The sequence below is a fragment of the Euwallacea fornicatus genome, chromosome 1 (genome assembly GCF_040115645.1).
Source record: "Euwallacea fornicatus isolate EFF26 chromosome 1, ASM4011564v1, whole genome shotgun sequence".
In the NCBI taxonomy this organism is placed as follows: Eukaryota; Metazoa; Arthropoda; class Insecta; order Coleoptera; family Curculionidae; genus Euwallacea; species Euwallacea fornicatus.
In genome coordinates, this window is record NC_089541.1 from 3,946,062 (window position 1) to 3,968,968 (window position 22,907).

General features: G+C 35.3%; 2 protein-coding genes across 2 annotated transcripts in view; both read right to left on the reverse strand.

The window, feature by feature from the left end:
* Positions 1–16,953, reverse strand: part of LOC136339960 (uncharacterized) — a 195,100-nt gene extending 178,147 nt beyond the window's left edge. Inside the window, exon 1 of the mRNA XM_066283642.1 lies at positions 16,932–16,953. The gene's annotated coding sequence lies outside the window, so the exon portion shown is untranslated. The remainder of the gene's footprint in view (positions 1–16,931) is intronic.
* The window catches only part of LOC136339943 (UDP-glucosyltransferase 2-like), a 43,913-nt gene that overhangs the window by 7,047 nt on the left and 13,959 nt on the right, over positions 1–22,907 (reverse strand). The window lies entirely within an intron of this gene.

Sequence of the window (22,907 nt, forward strand, 5' to 3'; positions counted from 1 at the left end):
TGTTCCGGTTTTCCTTATGTTATTAGGGACACTGTTTGCTAATTCTTTACTTACAAGTAATGGCTAATCAATACCCTGATGATTTAATAACTTAATTATTTTTCTTTGGCAACAAATTTTCATCAAGCGCGTTCTTGATATGTACTCGTTTTTTCCAAATTGTAGAAAAAGTTGCCTGCGTTAAGTGTAACTCGTTTGCAATGGTATTATTGCTTTCACTTGCTTAAAGTATTGAAATTATAACACCGTTCTCCTCAATGGACAAAACCATTCTTCTCGTGAAGTCATTTTAAAAACACAACAATATTACAATAACGCAAATAAGTTGAATAGATACAATGAACATAGTCTCAAATTTATATAGTCTTCATTCATAATTCAGAATTTTTACCCATAATTCTTATTTTCTCTATACTTTTCTATAAAAAAAAATTTAATTCTTTGAGCCATTTACCCATACAAAACATAAATGAAAATATCGACACATATAAAACTCAGATTCTATGGCTTACATCAACAAAGCTTTTCGTCGTAGTATTCGTTACTTAGTGTGGGTAAATGGCTCTAAGAAATTGACATTTTATGTATTTATAATAATTGCAATATAAAATCGACACTGCCAGCTTCCAATTAACAATTTCGCTAAAAAGGACCGAAATTTTTAAACATTTGTTGTTGATGTTTTAACAGCTTTACACGTAAATCGCAGAAAAACAACAGCCATACATAGGTGTGTAAAATACGTATATTAAAAATAAATTTTCTAGGATTTGTCTGTAAAACCACTAAATGCACTGCTTTTTAAAATTTGTCGATGAATATTTGAATGACTTCAAAGAATGGCGACAGTGTCGACTTTATACTACAATTACTATACTATATATCCCATAGCGTCGTTATATCCAGCTAGTAAACCACCAAAAATGTCTTTTTTGGGGACGTTTTTGCAATAGGGTAAATGCAAATCCAACCAAATGTTCGAATTTCCATCGCTATGTGCGGCTTGTCGTTATAATCGACATCATTATTCGCAATTTTCACTGTAGTTTTTTTACCTTTTTGGACCCTCTATTGTAAAATTTTTTTTACAAAAATAAGATACAACTTTCTAGGAATTCTCTAACATGTCTGCTTCATCTGGCCTTCAAACGTTGGTTGGGGTAAATCAAATTTCGCAAACTAAAGAGAAGGAAACATATTTTTGAAACAATTTTAATATTAATTCTTTGATTTTTTTGTTGCTGCCTTAGTGATTTTGCCAAAGCGGCCAATCCTATCCAATGCGCCCCTGCACTTAATCAATGCCTAGTCCTTTTGTGAAACGTTCTTTTCGTCCACAATTCCAATGTAAATCCAATGCATCGCCGTCGCGGAAATTGGGAAAACAGCGTTAGATATTTTGAAACAAACACACCCATCTTAATTATTCTTGATCCCGCTCTTAATTTGAGTAGTTGCCATATGCCTGACACGGTCGCCTAATCGAAATCACCCTAGGGATAATACAGTTTGGAGACTAATTATCCTTCTTGAAATTTAACGCTAAAAAGAAGTCAATAAAGGCTTTTCGACAAGTTCAATTAGAGGCTGTATTATTTATGTGTTGTCGATTTTCCTTCGTCCCATAAAACGGGCAAACAACGATTGCGTCGAGTAAGCCATAATAAAAACAAATTTACACCATAAATTATACAAAGAAATTAATAAAATTCATCCTATTTAAGAGCCCGTTAAACCGAGATAAGGCCGAGGCTAAGACGTAAATGGCGGTCTTGCTCATAATTGTTACACGAATAGTAAGCGGCGTGAATATAATTCTGATATCTCGTTAGTTATTGAGCAAAAGTAATTTTCGAGAATATGCATCTTCGAAAAGAACTCCCTCCCCTAATTTCCATACGCAGCAGATTGCAATTTAGGTCTCTTACCTTAAACTGCGTCCCATCAAATCCGCTTTATGACGTCAATTCCCCACAAAAGTTTCCTTGAGGTAATTTGCGTAATACGCAACGCGTGAGTGGAACCTTTCATATTTTGCGGCAGGCCCACTTCTCTAAATGAGTGCTTTGCAATTCCTTCCTAACGTAAAATAATATATCTTTTATGTTATGCCATTTGCGTTTGACAAGGCGAATTTTTCCTTGCGAGGGTAATTTATTAGAAATCATCCTGCAAGACCGTAATCCAGGAAGGTAATATGAGAATGGTCTCTCCTGCCTATAATTTTCAAGACGGAGGGTGCATAAAAAAGACTAATTGAATTCTACGAACGCGTTTCGATCAAAATATTATGTTTAACTAGACAGATGGAAACGAAAGGTTCGTTAGAGTCTTGATTTCACATTATGAAACACAATATTATGGAGTCATAAAGGCATTTTTAGGAGAAAAATTAAGCTAAGGGAGCGATATAACTCGTCTGCCTTGAAGCATTGCGCACTTCCCTTGACTGGCAGCTCGCCTCCCCCTTAAGGAATAAGTCATCCGAATAGAAAATACGACATACCAGTAATCATAAAGCATCACGAGCAAAACGAAACCCTGTACAAAATTTTTCCTCCATCCTGGCCTCGAGTGCTCGTTTAGGTTAAAATTTAACCTGCAGGGCGCGAAAAGAATGCTACTCAACGTGGCAGGAAAAAAATAAATATTGCATTAGCCGAGGGAAAAGTGTAATAAAATTGCAATTTTTTATTGCGTATTTACACAAAATGGCAGTTTTAGCGTCGCCAAAATGCGGACATCTCCGAATATTATGATAATGCGGATTGGCTTGGAGGAGACCTACTTGGAACCATCAACGTCAGGCCAGTTGAAGCCGAGACTTCCTGGCAAGTTCGTGACATATTTATGTAACGGTTTGCAAATTGAATAACCGAGTTATCTGCATATTAAAGCAAGTGTGGGTTTAATAATATGCGCAGGAGGCATTTTCACATAACAATACGGAGCAACAAACGGCAAATCCTAGCACACGCGTATGTTAGGAAATAAATCAATTAGTCGCAGCACAACGAAATGCTCTATATAAAAGAATTAGTAGCATATTGTCGGCAAAACATGTCCCGATACTAATAATCTGTTCACATCCTACGAGTCTCCAAAGGCGAACGTTACGAAGGGGATCATGCCAGATCTTCAACGATAAAGTGTCGAATTTCCGCTGCGATAGCGATCAGGGTTACATTCCCAGACAAGTAGACTTTTTGTGTATTTGATCGAAAGTAGCAAGAGAAATGCTGTATGTAACTCGCAAAAGAGTTTCATAAGGTTCGAGCGATAGCCGCTCTCGCATGCGACTCGTGCGCCATATTTCACGCTCATGCGCTAAGAGTTCTATTTTTCGCTCGTTATGTAAATAACTAAGAATAAACCCCTTCGGATACCACTTTGTCAAGGTTAGTACAGCATACAAATTTCAGTAATCGAAAACACTTGTCATAACAACACCATTACTTCCAGACTTGAAAGGAAAACTTTGTACTCGTTGCAGTCTTGGCTGACCTAGGGATTTAAAAGTTGGAGAATTAAAAGGCTTTATGGTATTATTTTTGTCTGGAATGCCACAATAAATGACGGATTGGCGGAAAAAGAAAAACTGTTTTCGGATAAGCTGACATAACGCTAAATCATGTTTTTTGTTGCTAAATGAAACGCTAAGGGAGCAACGAAATTTAAAGAATAGTGGTGTGTTTGTTGGTTGTGGATACAAATAACTTATGCAGTGAGTGGGTGGACATGGGAATGATACGCGTATTAATTTGGCTGAAATTGTTTGATTTGATAGAGCATAAGAGAACGGCGGGGGGCGATAATCGTCCGAATGTATTAAGCACCTTCGTGCGAGTCGCGTACATTGCTTTTCCTAAGGTGAACGATCATATACGAAGAAAAAAAGGTTGCCTGGCAAAGCTCGAACTCAGATCATGACAAAAACAATCTTAAATCACTCATCGTATCTTCAACACAGATCTGCATTTGCTTCGTAACAATCGACTAAACAATGCTTTTAGTATCCGATGATATATGTTTTTAATATTTAATAATATATTTCTCCTATTTTTGCATCTTGTCTACTTTTTTAGGCGTTCGTGGAAAGAAATTTTACCGACCCTGAAAATTTCCTGTTTGCCACTCTTTTTCAGCCGAACAATCTCCGAGAAGTTTCCAAGTAAAGTCAATTATTCGCCTCTGCATGACATTGACGTAGGTGAACCTAATTTTCAAGAGATTTCCAACGTCGAAAGAAACTTGTCTATCTCTTGAAAAATACCTTTGCCAAGACGCCTTACGAAAGTAAACATAACCGACAGAGAGAGTAGTCACGAAAACGAATGTTAACACGCGAGTGTGTTAGGAAAAACAAATGAATAATGAACGCAATGCAATCAACTACTCTGCGTGAAAGAGTTATTGTTCTATTGGCTGACACTGTCACTGGCTTTAAATCATTGCTGTAATTTCTAATCACCTTTTTTTAAGTGGCTAAACGCAGTTAATTTCGATAATAATACTCACCAAAATATAATGAATTCTCAAAAGGATCGTCTAGTCATCCATTATGAAAGATAAACACTGTCGGATTCCCGCTACGATGGCCCGTAGGCGAGTCTCGATGCGGTAAACTTTTTTACTCCATTTTTTTTTCTGTATATTGTTCATGGTGGTGGGAAAAATAGCTTACATAACTCGCAAGAAAGTTTCTTAACGCGTAATGTTCACTCGCGTGACTGCCGTCCTTGTCTGGGGCTCATGCGTTAAAAGTTATTTTCTTCGCTTGCTAGGTGAATGACTATTATAAGCTTATGCAAGAAACCGCTCAAAGGAACGAGATTTTTTTTTTATCCGAACATATTTCCTTGAGTTGAAAATACATAACTAAGTCGAGTAAGAGCAACTATTGTTTCCGCCCGACACGAAGTAAAATATAAATAACTTAGTGAAGCTACATTTAACTTCAAAAGCCCTCCTAATGCAATACAGGACGATGATTTTTGTCACTTTTCAGGAGTTTCCTAGTTGAATTATTATGGCTCTTTCTGTCTCTAAGAAGTTTTTGTTAGGTTGGTCGAAAACAATGCAATAAAGCTTTGCAAGTTGCAAACTTTAAGCTTGTTTGCGATTTTCGAAGTTTCGAATATCCCGCGATTAATGACGGCTTTAAGCGAGTTCTTTCGACCCCATTAATAGAATACTTGAGCAAAACGGAGTGCCATAAACCATTTTTCAATTATTATCGTCGGCGATAAGTAAACTTTATGCTTCCATAAACTATCAAGTTGAAACCCCCGCTGACTAATTTTGTTTCGCTGGGTTTAAAAAGTCTCCAAGCCAACTTATTTATCGGTCTCCTCAGGACATTAACGTAGGTGACTGGAATTTTGAAGAGAATGCCAACTTTGGAATAGGTTTTCTTTGCTCAAGGTACACTTGAGCTATTCCCAGAAAACACGGTAATTTTGTATTCTTACGACAGTAGTAGACGACAAAAGTTTCAAGCAACTTTTAGAAAGTAAAGTTGTTTTTTTTGTAGCATGAAGAGAAATATTCTTGAATTATAACACAGGGTGGAAACTAAACCTGGAATATCGTTAATATCTCAAAAAACGTAATTAACTGTATTTTTTTTAATATCATACCCTGCTTATATTTACTAACATTAGAAGAAGCCTTTATCACGGCAAATTTAAGCGTAACATGTAAGTAGAAGCTATCGACACTAACCTCAACAACAAACTAAAATTAATTAATTTTTAGTTGAGAAGTAGGAGGATAGTTCCAGAAATACCCGACCTAAGACTTAAAGAGAAAAAACTCGAAAATATTATACAGGGTGTCCGGCAAGTCGATACAATAATTTTAGGGGGTGATAGATTACGTGATTCTGAATCGATTTAACCAAACACACCTATATACCAAGTGTTACAGTTTTCCTGATAATTCAGTTTTTAGTAATTTTTAATTTAACCGTGCTCTTTCACAATTGTTGGATGGTAGAAGAACACCAAGCCTTTTAATCACAAAAATGTACTAAACTTTTTTATTGCCTATAGATAATTGTTTAAATTATTTAAATGGTAAAATCTAAAATGGCTTTGTTACCTACTTAGAACTGCATAAACATGATCTTCCGAGCTTGTAATAAAGCGAAGAGTCAAATTCAAACATGGATTGAATTTAAACGCTTAGGTGTAGGTTTATTCAAATTTCTTAAAAACTTCCTTAGCCAATAGTCTTTCAGTCATGCTGAAAAGATTCTTAAGGAACATTTTAAAAATTAAAAAGAAATTAACTTTTTATGTACCCGAGCAGCGCATTCACCAAAACGTTATCTACTAAAAATGATATTAAAAATGAAGATATTTGCTAAAAACGCAAGTGTGCTGGATAGCCATCATTTTGGAAGAATTTGTATTTGATGACATTATCAAGTATTCAGGTAAAACTATTGTTTTTATCACCCCCCAAAATTATCGTATCGACTTGCCGGACACCCTGTATATTATATTATTTCTCAACATAGTCTCCATTTAGACTGACGCACTTTTCCGGCGATGTTCTATAGCTTCTATATCCTGTTTATATTAAGAAGCTTCGGATCTTTCAAAATAGACATCCACTTCGGATTCCACCTCTTCATTATTGGCAAATTCCTTTCCACCGAGCAATTTTTTCAACTTCCGGAATAGAAAATAATCTGATGGGACTAAACCTGGCGAATGGGACGACCGAATTGATTGATTCTGAGCATCGCGGTAATGGAAGTGTAGACCGGTGCGTTGTCTTGATGAAACGAGACTTTCTTTTTCGCCAAATGCTATCGCTTTTTTCCACTTAACTCGGCTCAACGAGTTCTAAGGATACCAATAAAAATATAAACAGGGTGTTCCGTAAAAAAAACGCAATGAACTACTTTCGCGCCCTTCCTTGTAAAAAAACCGAACAACTTTTTCTTCCATCACGTTCCGTACATCTGCTTATAGAAATTTCCCAACTTCGTTAAAATGACGTCAACGAAGTTTTGAGACATTAACGATATTCCAGGCGCATTTTCCACCCTGTATATAAACACAAGACAAACCCTCTTTAAAGCCCCCAATTTCGCTTCAAAACTCCGACAATACCAGCTTAAATTCCCTTCTTCAGGAATCGAAACGGCAAACTTCCAAACTACACTCGCAAAGTCTGAAATGAAAACTAAAGCCGAAAGAGGCATTAATGTGACTTAAAACGTAATTAACAACTGAAACCTGAACTTCCAGAGACAAAGAGAATTTGCTGAATAAACTTCGTTATGTTAAACAACAGGATATTGTTTCATTTACATTTCATTAAATTACAAATCTTGTTGCCCTAATCTCCCCCCCCCCCCGCATCACATGTCTTGCCGACATATGTGAGATGAGAAGATACAAAAAATTACCAAGAAATGTCCATTTCAATTTCGACAGGTATGTCCCAAATTATCGCCAGAAATTACTTTTCATTGCCAAAATGCCGCTCCCTATATTAATCACCAAAAATGCGAATGAAAGTAACTGCGTATCTCGAAAACGAAAACAGACATTGGAGCCTTAGAACAAAAAAATAATTTGCAACAAGTGATTATATCCAAAAATGAATAAATTTCCTCGATCAATCATCACCTTCGCCTAATAAATGGCTTAATATGAGTTTCTAATTTGGGATCTTTCTGGCGCCTTTCTGAGGATTGAATTGCAAATTGTCGACATAAAAATTTATTCCATTTTTCATCGCTTCGCCCCATTTTATATTTGCCTAGAGATAATTATTAATTGGCCTTTTCGAGACGAAATCCCCCTTTTAAATGTCGGATTGCACGGCATAATTAGCGGGAATTAGCGATTGGTTTTAAAAAAGGGCGGATTAGTTGCAGATCTCCGTTTTTATAATTCAATTACAAACCTTCGTTACCAGCTGCAATTAAATAATCAAATTAATTAAACCATTGAACATTTGAGGATTTAAAATAAAAATACCTTTACCTTGGGACTAATTATTATTGGTATGGAAACTGCCTCTAAGTAAATAAATCCAAAAAAATAATTAAATCCGGCAAGCAATTTTAAATTAATTACTGGTCCAAGGGATTTTAATTCAAAAGGAAACAACTTCAATTACCAAATCCACTGAATTATTGCGAAGAAGGCATTGTGAAAATTTTCATTTGAGTGGACTGGCTGATCTGAAAAAATGATCTAATGAGAAAAAGTAATTAACAAACGTACGAACCGCAAGTATTATGAAAGTTTCTCTTATCTTCATCCTTTCTCCCTCGACAACAAACGACATCCACTAAGCAGGTGTACAAAGTCACAAAAAAGCTGAGAATATCGTCATTATCCCTAAAATCTACTTAACATAATTTTTTTCCGGAGAATTTTTAAGATGATCATGGCATCTCACCCTTCATTGACACTCACTATAACATTTAATATTTTGGGCGAGACAAGAGTGCCATAGGTACTTTAACTCGTGCCTAATTATGGAACTTGCTCGTATCTCATATTTTCAGAATATTCTAACATAGGTGTATGCTTTTCTTTACCAGAAAATTCACTTAAAGAAACCTGCATATCTTGTGTAATAAGTTCGTTCGTTAGTTCACTACTCCTACTCATAACTTCCGAGTTAAACGGGGGAACTTTACGTATGTTTCACAGTGTTCGAAATCTTTGAACTTCATCGTACTCGCGAATAGATTTATTTAGCCTCGATGGTGTACCCCCACTCGTGCTCTTAACTACGGAAACAAGTAAAGAAACGAGTTCGTATTTTTCGTATGGTAAGAGCACTGATTTGAAGCCCATTTCTTTTAAAAAGACCCTCATCCCTCGACCTCGAAGTTGCGAATGTATAAATTTCTTTGAATTAAAGAGTAGATTTATTGAGTGTCGGTGACACGTCTTCCTCCTTGCTTATTACCTCCGAGTTAACTGGGGAATTCCACTTTTTAGATGTTCAGGATACACGTAGACGTTTACTCTTTCCAAAAAAGGAACTTTCTAGAGCTGTTCATTTGTAAGTTGTAAATTTTTAAGCTCTGCTGCATTCTCGAATCAATTCATAAAATTTAAATGCTTTGAGCAACGGAGCTCATCTTTTCATTTCCTTAGACGCATATACGTTTATAATACATGCACATACATATTAATTTTTAAGATTTTTGCTCAAATAATCTACGAACAGTCGTTTGAGAATTACGTATTTTCAAACTATTGTGTATTTGCAAGATGATTTATTGATATTCCATAATACGCTGCCACTGCTTCTCATAAGCATAACATTCGAGTTAAATATTAAATTTATATTATATTCTTAGGATTTTCAGGCTATACATAGAAGCTTACCAGGTACATGTTTCACTGAACCCCCTGGTTGGTTTATTGTCTCGATAACACTCAAAAACTCGTTCTGACAACTTCCCAGATACTCTTTGAAATTGTTAAAAATAACGAGACGTACTAAAAACCCTCAAAAATTTCAGTCGACATTTAAAGTATGACAAATAACGATGAACGTTTCACTACTTCTAGCGTCTGTACAGGGTGTTTCATATACATACCGACAAACAGTCAGAGGAGGTAGAGCTCATAAAAAAATATATTTATATCGAATAAAGTTAAGTCCTAAATCGCATCGTTTCCAAGATATAAATATTTATTTTTTTTTATCTTTTAAATATTTGAAAAACGGTTTAAAATAAGAAGATGAAATTAGGAACGGACTATGGCGGGATAAATGTGTATGTTCTAGAGTAGGCAGAATATGTTCACCTACACCAGTGGCGTCCGTACGGCCATTCCATGGTATGTTTTTAATGAAAAAAGTTGTAATTCACCAACTTTTTTTAATATTAATATATTTTTTTTAATATTCCATTCATTTTTAATTAAAAAAGCGCCTACTAGTGTTTCGTTGCTCAAGTAACCATTTTCAAAATAAAAAATAGTTTCCCTTACGTCTGTGCATACCCAAAAACCGATAGAGATTTCCAAGTGCGATTTTTTTTATCTTTTAGGAGAAATTAATTAAATTTTCCTTTGGTAAGAGCACATGACATAAAGACAAACATGTGTGAAACACGTCTCACCGCAAAATAATGCTCTTGTTCCGAAGTATGGTTTAGTTAAATTCTGAGCCGTTTACATATGTAGAAACGTTGAATAGCCGCATGAACGCCACTGGTGTAGGTGAAAATATTTTGCCTACTCCAAAACTCGCACATTTATCTGGCCGTATCCCTATGTTCATGTCTTTAACCCAAACTGTTTATAAAATATTTTTAAAAATTTAAAATTAAGCACTCTATATATTGTAAACGAAGCGATGTTAGACGTGACTTTGTTCTAAATATTTGTTTTTGTAAGTTCTATATCCTCTGAAAGTTTGCCTGCATATTTATGGGACATCTGTATATTTCAAGAAACTTTCTGACAAACGTCGAAAAACTGTCAAGAGGACAATATCAAACGTAGGGAGTAGGTCAAAAATATTTGACAAATATTCATCAACAATATAGTGAAAATGCCGAAAGATTCAACATTCTATAACTTATTTTATACATTTTATTTTGTGAAATTGCTTCATTTAATAGCGTATTCGGTCACCCGCACCAATGCGCGTCGATGCTGCATTACGCGTGACTATTTCTACTCTCGTTTTTTAAATCTGAAACATTGTAACGTCTTAAAGGGACGCATGTAGCCTTCATAGATCATACTCAGTCGCACTCGGTGCACTGTTTGGATGTCCGACTTCTCCCGAAATCTCATCAAAATTATAGTTTTGTTCAATATCTGCGCGCTATGCAGATATGATTAAAAACTCACAATACATACAAAATCAGCGGGTTTGTATTTAACAATTTTAAAGACACAATATTTACACTGTTTTCCCACACGTTTTCCACGTTATTTTCCCTTCCATTACTGCATTTATTTACTCTCATTTTCTGACCTAAAACGAAATCACTTCGGCGCAAATACAAAACTTAAATGGACGTGCCTCAGACATAAGTTTGTCGCCGTGCCTCGGGAATATAAATAAACCCTCTCTTAGATAAGCTTAGTCTATTCGCACTAAAAAATTCTTATTCGATGGTTAAAATTCCGCTCACTTACGGTAACGACGTGAGGTGTCGGATAAATAATTTAACTTGGAGACGCCTCGGAGATAAGAAAATTCCAAATAGTTAGAACGGGATTCTATTGCCGCACACCGCTTTGAATAAAAGGAGAATATTGTATTAAATTTGATGGAAATTGATAACGTGGCTTCATCTACAAAAACTCAGTGTGTCGGAATCTAAAATTTCAAAAACACTTAAGTGCAAGTGACAAAAAACAAAATTATCTAACAAACGTTAAATCCTAAATTCTGAATGAATTAGTTCGATAGGGGCGCATTCACAAATGCAAACAATCCGGAGAAAAATACCGCCGATGTCACCAAATCGTAGAGAGCGATTTGTCTCCACCGTTTCCTACTTTTATGTTTCATTAAGTTTTTCCAGATATTTACCAACGAGACATATCTTTTGTGCCTCACTGGCAATAAATTGTGGAAACTCATCGTCTATCACTCATTCCATTAATCAGTGCCACGTCCTAAGATGAGTGTCATATATCACTTCGCAAAAAAAGTGAATTACTGAAACTCTCGTTACCCTCTTTGAGGCTTATTTTAATTGCAGCTCGGGTCATGCAATTTTCCTCATTGCAGAAATACAAAGATGTAATTTAATTCAAAAATAAACCAGATTTATTTCATCTAATTTGCACAAAAATTGTGGGTTCTCTCCGGATATACAACAGGAATGTCGTCAATAAAATCTAATTTTCAGTAAACACGTCGTATTTTACGTGTTCCTTTATCTCTAACGGCAGCTTTATGAAATATTTATCAGTCGGAATATTACGTGATTATGCATTCCGTAAATGGCCAGCAAACTGGAAAAATTCCGAACGTAGGACTCTCAAGCGACAAATATAGGAGAAAAACAGAGGAAAATCAAGAAAATGTCTACCCGACATAAATCTAGTTTCATATCACCTGTCTCGTTTTCGTTTCTTATGGAAACTTACAATTGCACTTTATTTCCCGTTTTCTGAGTGCGCCGACAAAAATGGAAATTCAGTAAATTAGATCATAAGGTTCACTCAGTTTTTCGGAGCATTAGTTTTAGGGCAGTATTATAATATGCATTTCCATATAGAATGGGACTGAATAATTTTGCTCATGACCGTTCATCGACCAAACATTACGAGTGTTAGTAGAGACTCTAACGAATAAATCAGACGTATCGACTGCAGCGAAGATAAGTTATGGAGGTTTTGTTATTGCTGGTATTAACGCAAAATATTCGTAATAATTTCAATCGAGTTTCAGTTTATGTGAATGGAAAAATCCTTTTCCAAGTTTGGCGGAATATTACGTGAAACTTGTCAGTCCGTGTTCTTTTTTTGTTTTTCCTTTTCCCCAAATTCGCAACATTGTCCCGAAAGGGTCAGTCGACATCAACCCATATTACTCAAAATAAGATTGAAAATTGGAACATCTGAAGCACAAGCACTTCCGAAGGGAAAATCATTTGCATTCCTAAATACTTTTGCCAATGTCTGAAAAACGGTGACAGAAGAGTTCTCGTATTTCCGGTAATTTCCATGGTTCTCTTAATGTGTTTTCTGCAATGGGACCTCCACGCACCCCCCGTTTGGCCACCCTTCGTTTGGCTCATAAATACGTCCTATCTTATTTCATTCAATAGCTGCAGTCAAAAGAACTTAAACGGCTTAAAAATATAGGGTCAAGAAAGTTTCGCTGAAATGAGCAAATCGAGCCAATTCCTCTAAAAAACATAAGTTCTTGTCAGCCAGAATTTACAAGAACGATTAAATTGTAAGTTGCTAAGCTTCTGGGTTTCGGTTTCCTGAAAAATCTATTTTTAAACATCAACTTTTCCGAGTGCTTTCCGCTTACATCCGGGCTACAAGAAATTCCGAGAAAACTTTTGTGGCACGTTGACTGAATGTTCCCCCTTTTCTGAACTTCTGTAGCTTAATATACTTGGAGAGAATTATTTCGTTTTAGTATATTTCTGACATCCGTTGTTTTAGCCTTATCGAACCAGGAGGCATAACTCCATTTCGAGGAAACGTAGTCATCAGTGAAAAGCCATTACTAACTCGTATTATTTCTGCAGTTTCCTCGCCAACCACCTTAATTAAGGGTATCTTTAGTTAACTGAAAACGGGCCTTCAATAGAACCCAAAACAAAATAGAATGCCAAAATTGGTGCTAACGTCCTCGCATGTTATTAAAAAACGCTATCTCAGAACATTTTCATCCCCCGGCAATAAATACAACAGTTTTTAAATTGTCATTAAGTCGAGGGGGGTAAGCCACGAACCGTAGCAGTATTTCCAGGCAGCCTTTCACTTAGGTGCCATACTTTCAACTAAATTGACCGGAAAGATTCGACAAAGTATATCTACACTTAACACCTTCTGAAACGTGAGAAATTTAAGGAAAAGAACATATTCTTTACATATTTGATGTGTATGTTGAGAAAAATAGCAAAACTACGAAACCACTTTTGGAATGACGTGAAGAAATGGACTTTGAGTGAAATCATTCGTCCACTTCCAGTGAATTCCCTTCGAAAACTACGTCATTTATAAAATCGAATTTATGTATAAACTAGATTTGGGTCACTCTGAATAACTGCGATATAGTTTACGAGATTTAGTAAGTTCGAAAGCGCGAAAATCCGATAAGACCGAATTTCAAGTGTACACAGCGACACCGTAAAATGATTTTCAGTCCATTTAGCTTTAAATTTGATACGCCCCGGTCTTATCCTGGTCGTGGATGAGAGGCAAACAATTTCACAACGTAGCACCAAGTTACTGAGATTAAATTAGAATTTAGACAAATTAATGCGGTGACTTTTTAACCACCTTCCGACTCCACTATCGATTAACCGACACAGGAAATAACAACCCTTTTAACGCTGAGTTTCCGGATTGTTTACTATCCCAAAACCAGCCCTAAAATAAATCACGGAATCAAAGCAAGAACTCGTTAATTCCTACACCTTGTTCCATGCAGGATGCCTCTTGTCGCCCCCTGACGCGATAAAATTAATGGGCTACTTACAGAACCGTCAAATTGAGTGATAATAATTTGTTGTCGATTTACTGCTGATTAGGGACAATAAGGTTAATTGGGGCTATCCAGACAGGAATACGGGGACAGAAATAGGTATTCAAATGATATGCTCTAATTTTTCGAATTAGATCCGATTCACAGTCCAGGTATTCTCGATCGCAGCTTGAAATGAGAAAATGATGGGGTGTTAAGAGTGTCATAGAGCAACCATTCACAAGAAATTTAAATATTATTGAGTTCCGAATGATGTTGGGTACATGGAAAGGCTGATGAGGTTTTGAACTAAATCGAAAGAAAGGGGAGAAGAGATAACAATTTTATTAAGTTCGATCAATAAGTGCTAATATTTTATTAGTCTTTTACGCCAAGAGGTATATCAGTATCTTGAGCAGTCCTAATTTGACATCTTAACAGTATAAATATTTACTTTTAGACAAACTATATAACAAATATATACATGGTGGGTTTTTTAAAAGTATATATTAATGTACAATGAAAATTATGCCGGCAATGCGAAAATCCAAAAACACCCCTACTATAATAGGATCAGGGAGATGATTTAGGGTGCGATGAACTCACTGCACCTTACCAAATAGTCCCCAGCCACCCGAAGTTATTTTTTAAAATAGTATGGACATGTTTACGACACATCGTCGAAAAAGCATTTCAATGAGGTTTCAATGGTACCAAAGTTTCTGGGATTCTACCCTCAAATATAAACGATAATGTCTAAAATGCAAAATCGATAAATAAGAAACTTGGGCGTAGAATTGAATAATTTTCAATCAAGGATGCGTAATAGAACTGGAAATTAATTCAAAGTTTTATTCTAATTAAATCAAAGAGTAAAATTTGCACTCAGTATTAATAACTTTCGATAATGGATGTTCGTTATTTTCCATGCAAGTGTACAAACGATGTTCATATTCTTGACGTACATTGACAAAAGTTTCCGTAGGAATTGCATGACACATAGTAATGATTCGCTCTATTGCCTCTTCAATTGTTTCTGGCTCGATTTTTAACATTAAAGATTTCAAGTGCTCCCACAAAAAGAAATTCAACGATGTTAGATCGGGAGACCTGGGGGGCCGTTCCATCGCTCCTCTTCTTCCAATCCACCTTGTGGGGTAATTGTTGTCCAAGCACTGCCTAGCGGGTAAAATAAAACGTGGCAATACCTCATCGTGTTGAAATCTTAATAAATTTTTGTCCAGTTGTAATTCGCCATTTTCGTCCTGCTAATTTCCTAGCTAACGGATTATTGATGATTCAATAAAGTTTTCTAAATGGTCACACTAGATTTTACCATTCAATTTACCGACAGTAAATAAAGATATTGTGATAGCTTCTTCAAGGATCCCGGCCCAAACTTCCAGTTTTTATTGATATTAAAGATTTCCTTCTTTCATAACATGAGAGTCTGAATCAATCCGGATTGTACAATTTTACCTATTGAGAGTGTCATTCAAGTAAAACGTGCATTTATCACCGAAGTAAACGTTTAGCAGTAATCAGGGCTGGGTGGCAATCGAAGCTTACATTACCTCGTAATATTCAATTCGTCGGTTTGATCATCTTCATTCAATTCATGATGAAATTAAATTTTGTATGGATGAAATTTGTGTTATTTCAGAACTTTTAGGACCGATGCTGTTGATACTCCAGTTAAAGTAAATGCTTAACGGATAAACAATGATAGATTTTGGGAAAATTGTCCAAGAACTTCGATTTAAATAAGCTCATTTATATATATTAGGTCGATTCCTTTTTTTATTGCTCACAGAACCAGTTTCTTAAAGAGTCAATATATTTATCTCCTAGCGAAGGAAGGATTAATGTTCGTCTCAGAATATCGCTGGCAAAGCACGTCTGTAGTTCCTAAAAGACAACATTCCTCAGCGTCATAAATAAAAACAATTTCAAACCATTCCGCAATTTAATAAACCATATATCGATTGAAGATTTGTAAAAAGAACTGTGAAAGAAAACTAGAATAATAAAAACAGGATTCGACGATTCACTAGTTAGAAAAACATTCATGAATACTGATAAAAGAAAAATACCATATTTTTAACATTATTAATTCTTCGATAACAATGTGCGTCGAGAATATGAATATCGTTTGCACGCTTGCATAGAAAATAACGAACACCCATTATAACAAATTATTAACATTCAGCGACAAATCTTACGATTTGATTTAATTACAATAAAATTTTGAATTAATTACCAGTACCATTACTTATTCCTGATTAAAAATCATTTAATTGTACGCACCGTTGTCTCACTTGTGGATTTTGCATTTTAGACATTATCGGACACCTTTAAGGGCGGAATTTCAGAGACTTTGATACCATTGAAATATTATTGAAAATGCTTTCCGAACATATTTCGCAACCATAGCCGTAATATTTAAAAAAATAACTTGGAGTGGCTGGGGTGTCTTTAGTAAAGGGTAGTGAGGTCAGCATAACCGCAATCATCTTCCCCCATTATATTATGGTATACGTGTTTTTGGATTTTTCTATTACCGACATAATTTTCAAGATATTGACACTTTTAAACGACCCACCCCGCATGACAGAAATACGAAAGAAGTGTTGGAGAATGAGAGCCAAATCTTATTGGGTCCAGACGAAAATCGTACCCGGTTACCTCCAGTGCATTCTTGAAAATCTCTATTCCATGCTTGTGTAATACATTTCCTTCCGCACTAAATGCGTTAGTAAACTAACCTGTGTTTTGTTGCTGACTTGATCCACCACATTCCAACATTGGCGAAATCTTTCGAACCAACACAATGGATTCCGTCGTTAACGAGATAATGGATCATTTCACAATGTTTCTGGATAACTAGTAACAGATATCACGCAAATAAATTATTCGGCATCAAAATCAAGTTAATGAATTTATACAATGCATTTGTAATAATACCAGGAAAACCGCACGTACAATATTTGACATAAATTCATTTGCACAATGTTTAGGTGAATTGGCCTATGATCGGAGCAATGAATTTTCAGACTAGTCGGTCAAGCACAAAATGACTTTGGATGCTGCGAGAAAAGTGCTATGTCCAAAAAGCTACTGAGTGATTCTGAATGCGTGGAAACACTTTCGTAAATCCCGTAATAGAACGAATTTTGTCGCTTACGCGTCTACTTTTCCCCTAATCCGAAATCAATTTTCCGAGTACACTTATTTACTTTTCTTTAATGCAAGGTCGTTGTATTAATATCGCCGAGCTTGCGAACACCAACAACAATGACCCTTTCCACTTCGAGCAGATTACTGTCGATAAGTTCAACCATCGAACATACATTTCAAATAGAAAGCTCACTCAGCCCCCGCACCTTGATCTAGGCAGATTTAACCAGCACCGACAAGATTTGAAAATGTCAAGTGTATTTACAATTCCATCGCTTATTTTAGCTCATTCTTGATTCGGGTTGACATACTCTCAAGTGTAAATTGCACTTTGTAAATACTAAGTATATCAGGTTAAGATTCTTCTCGGAGAAATATAGGATGTGAATTTGGTAGTGTAGTTCCAAAATGAGTAACTCTGAAGTGCTCAATTATTGCTACGTTAAAAACTGTCCAAAAAAATATATGAGCTCTTGCACATTTGCATAACTTTAACGAAATCATATCTATCAATAACAAATAGTTTGATACATGTACGTTAAGACTGTAGAGACAGATGAACTGCTAATGCGATTCTGAGGGCATGGAAAATGTGTACAGAGGATGCTTCTTATAGGTTTGTGAAGTGAACGTTCCTCCACGGACGCTACCTTCAACATGAAATAAAGAATTTATTTATTTAATAGCATAAATGTAATATTCACATTACTGAGATCCATTACGAGTTGGGAAATGTTATATTATATAACTTTACTTGCTGCCCTCATCTCCCGTCCCCACTTCCTGACCTACTTTAATTAAAGTCTAGCGTTGTTTTCAACGAACTATCATTGTCCATAACGTTTATGGTTTTTTCTGTTTGCTTTGTTCTACCAAAATACGCCATTAAAGTATATTTTGAATTTCAAAAAGTGTATTGTTGGATAGCTAACGAGGGTGACCATGCAATGTTTAACTTTGGAGCCTTGAGTAAAAATAAAAAAACAACATCACAATACAAGGACTTTTTTGTGTATGAAAACGTTAGATGCTGCAGTAAGATAACCAAAAAAAATGTGAAGGCAAAAAATTCGAGTTTATTTCAACTAAATTTTCCTGTAAAGAAATTTCGTAACGTAAAGTCACAGTATAAGAAAGTTTCTTTTCTTCTGATGCAACACGCTATATGTTAATTAACATTTGAATGGTATTCTAAATTCTAAACAAAATATGGGTAACACACTGTGGCCCTAAATTTAGCTCTTTTCCAGATATAGAGGGGTCAAAATGATTTTTGATGATTATACTGGGAGCCCCACCGATGTGTAATCCGTCAATATACCTTTCGGCAAAATTTAAATGGTAATTATGTAGAAAAAAAGTGCTGCACATGTTTTAAAATTAGAGAAAATCATACAAAATCTGTCAAAACGGTGTGATATTGCTAACCATGATTTTTTTTTTGATGGGACGTTCTACAGGAAATTCTGCACAATTCCTATGAACCTAAGTAATAATCATATATAAAAGCTACCCTGTATGTACCGGGCAGGCATGCATATTTGATTAGGCGATATTTCTATCTGGCTTTTAACGTAAAAGACTTTAGCACAAACTCATCTCTCGAAAAATCGGATTTATGAGAAAATCTCAAGAGCTCTTTCGGTGCCTTAAGACATTAGTTATACTCAGTCTTCCAGAAAGCAGAAATACTTCTCGTAAGGCCCTTAAGGACGTCATATAAATTTGAAATTAAAATAAATGAGCTACTTAGAGATAAGCACACTCAAAGGATAATAAAAATGTAATATAAGAGCGTAATCGGACTTCTAAATTTTATACTCGTCGGATGAAGTTGGAAGTTGAACGATCGCTGAAGAATCGAGGAGTTTCCAAACGACCTTCCCTCGTTTTTCTTGGAAACAGTATACAATACATAATATGGTTAACGAGAGTTGTAAATTCGATACGCCTCGTCTCCCCTATAACTTTCGTGAAGCGCTACAGGAGATAATTCCATTAAACCACGTAAATGTTAACAAAATAAGTGAAGTTGCCCAATATTCTAGGGTAGGAAAACTTCCATGCTCAGCATTGTCAATCAAATCGCGGAAATATAATTTAGGCTTTGAAAGCCATTTATGAAAACTCGATACATTCGTTAATGAAATGCGTTGGGGGCCGGAGGGGTTGTAGAGAGAAAAGCATTAATTGAATTCAAAAGAGATGATTACCTGTTAGATTTGTACTTCGATTCAGTCATAAACCCTGCTAACATATCGCTTGTGTGCTCTTCATCAATACAAATCTGTGTATGTAAGTAATTAATTTAGCAGCAAGGGGGATACGTTCGTTAACACAATTAAAAGCAGCACAGAGGGAAGCTGAAAGCAATTCCTGAAATTAGCGAACAAATAATATGAAATATACAACCGAGGAGGGTAAACCCGTAGGAGCGATGAGGAATTTTAGATTGTAGTAGATCAGTAGCTATTAGCATTAATTTACCCTTTTAATTTATTATTCAAGTGATTATTGCGGCATATGGATATCTTTGTGATTCATGATACACATTTTGGTAGGAAAATTTCAAATCTCACTGATTGATTTATGTTAACTTTGTTCTATGCCGAATGATGAATGCTGATCGTAAAGCAGGTTCATCTAAAAATCGAATACAAATGTCATATACCCGGTGATATTATTTTCGAAATGCGACATAAATCAGAAAATAAATTGTTCACCCTAAACCCACGCAGTTTTTATTACATGCATACATACATACCCTTATCTTCTTTGTCTTTCTGGGTCCCCCTGATATTATTTATGAAGCTATAAACGCGCGAAAATACGTACGTCGGCATCCAAATATTACTACTACTTTCGAAATTCAGATGGAAAACAACATTAAGAAATGAGGCCGGATTATGGTTTTATTTTATTATGGAAATTACATGCATTCGTGTCAGTGAGGGAAAGTAAAGTTTCAGTAAAGCGAGTTTAGATGGAAACTTTAGAGAAATTCAAACCTAATTAGCAAATTTCATAAATTAATTTTTTTCCCGCCAGTAAAAGTATCACCGAATTAAGCAGGAATTTAGATTTTGAAATGGTAAAATACTCTATCTCTCACGTTGAGAGAATTCGGATTTGGCCCCCCGAAACCGAAACAAAACCTCTTTACGACCTAACGGAGCATTGTGAGCATTGTAAAACTGACAATATTGTTAAAATTTCATCAAACAAGACTCCATGAAACTGAAATACTCGTTTAAATAGCTGATTATATTGCAACTGATAATACGAGAAGCCAAAGTCGGAACGTAATTTCGACTATTGCATGTAAATTCCATTATCTCAGGAGAACATTATACCTCAAAATCATACCGTTACTCAGCACCAATCAAACCGTGTGCAAATACACTGCGTGTTATTTGAAGTGAATAACGCTAATTAGTTGAAAAATTAAAAACCCACGCTTTATCAAAAAGAAATCTAAATTACGTATGTCTGCGTAAGTTATGCAAGCGCTTGCACAAAGTAAATTATTCCAACAACTAACATATTGCAACAATATTAACAAAAATTTAAACGTGCCTCTACGGGGTTGCCCTTATTAGACTTTACATTTTAAAAATCAAATAAATACTGTCTAATGAAAATAAAAATATTTTTCATTGAACTAATATATAGTCGATTCTATGAGATTTATTCTCAATTTAAATAACTGTTAAATTTTTAAAAATCGTGTCTCCCAAATGTCCTCCATCGACTACAATGCAATTTTCAATTTTGCTATTTTTTGCAAAATTTTGCATCGCCCGGTAAAGCAAATATCAATCCATTCTGGCAGTTTCATTTAGAATTCGCACTTTTAGCTCCAGAATTGTTGCCACACCGCATTAAACTGTGACGTTCACACTGCGGAATTTTTGCGGTAAACACTCCACGAGAATTTTCATGTCAATGACAAACAAGCAGGGATAAAATTTTTCGAAAATTGTTACGGAACTACTCATTTTAATAATTAATTTAAATGTTAATAAAATTCATGAATTTTTCTTTCGTGGAGCAATATGTAGATGGATCTTTTACGATTTTCTGTTTCAGACACCTAGGCAGACTGGAATTATCTGCACCAGCAGAACCAATATTTTTTTTATCGATGTGAAAGCAGCTTCATAAATAAATAAAAACATATTTTTTAATTTTTTTCAAGTTCGGTCCTAAATCGTACCTCTCCAGGAAAAGAAAGTTGCCCAATTATATGCAATATCCTTTGAAGAAAAAAGTTACGTGCTTATTTTTAGACGTTCACACTAGACTACTCCCTTAACGAGAAGTGTAAAGCACATCTTCTTGCATTAAGACCAGCTTCATGCAGCCTGCTTCTAATCGTATACAGGCTTACGTGAACCCTAGTGTTTACACAAATTCTGGATACAGAGAAAATTCGGTTTCGTCTGGCAGTGTTAATAACAAATTGATGTTGTCTTCTGCTGGTAGCTCGCTGTCTGCAACCCCCATGTCGTATTTTAGCACCGCCGGTTTGCAAGTAACGATTTCATACGCGACTAATCACACTTTATGAGACGTTACACAGGGTGGTGCATTTTTCAATAATATAATAATCTTAAAAAAAACTATTAAACCATACTTATTTTCTTTAAATAGATATTATTTATATTTTTTATTAATTTTTCAAACGAGAGGTGCAAATGTTATTTTTTTGGTTCTTAATTTTTTCCGCCGATATTATCCAACTGCTTTCAACTAAATTTTAGGAAAATGTAGGCAATTATAGATAGCATTTAAATGTGAAAAAAAAAGATTGTAAAAAAAATTGTTCAGTTCCGTCACGTTTTTTTGGGGCACCCTATATATAATTAGAAATATTTTCCTGAAGTACGTCCTAAGATACTAGTAAAGTATGCACAATATTAAAATCCTACTTTCGATGATAACTATAGAAGGCAATAGGGGAAATATGCCACCCTGTCCTTTTAGGATACTGGTTGTTGTGTGAGATTCCCGTGGTGCAAGATTGCAACAATAGTAACAAAATGCTTTGAAGAAAGTCTTCGTTGAGGCATTTTTAGATGTTAATTTTATGAATAAACTGAATAAAACGAATTTGGAATTCCCAAGCCTCTTCAAAAAAAAATTTAATATAAAATATTGATAACGTCGACAAAAATGGTATGTCGTTTATTTTTAACTTGCCCAAACGATTATTTTACAACAGACCGTCTAGAATTGCTAAGATATCGAAACATTATCGTTGCTCTCTAAGACAATCGAAATATACAGGGCGCCTCTAAAAGCTTTGTACAAAAAAACATGACGATTTCACCTAATTTCCCTTAATCAAAAAGTGGATGGTTTTCAAAACTAAGGAGGTCAGAGTGAAAATTAAAAAAGCGAAAAAAATTAAATACTTGGCTTGTAATGCTATTATTCTGAACTAAATGTCACATCAGGGGGTTTCCGGGGGGCGAGAATTAAGACTCAGTTTTCATTTCCCTTTGCACATTGTAAAGGACGCAATCAGCGCATCTACATGTTTACATAGTTGAAACGAAAAA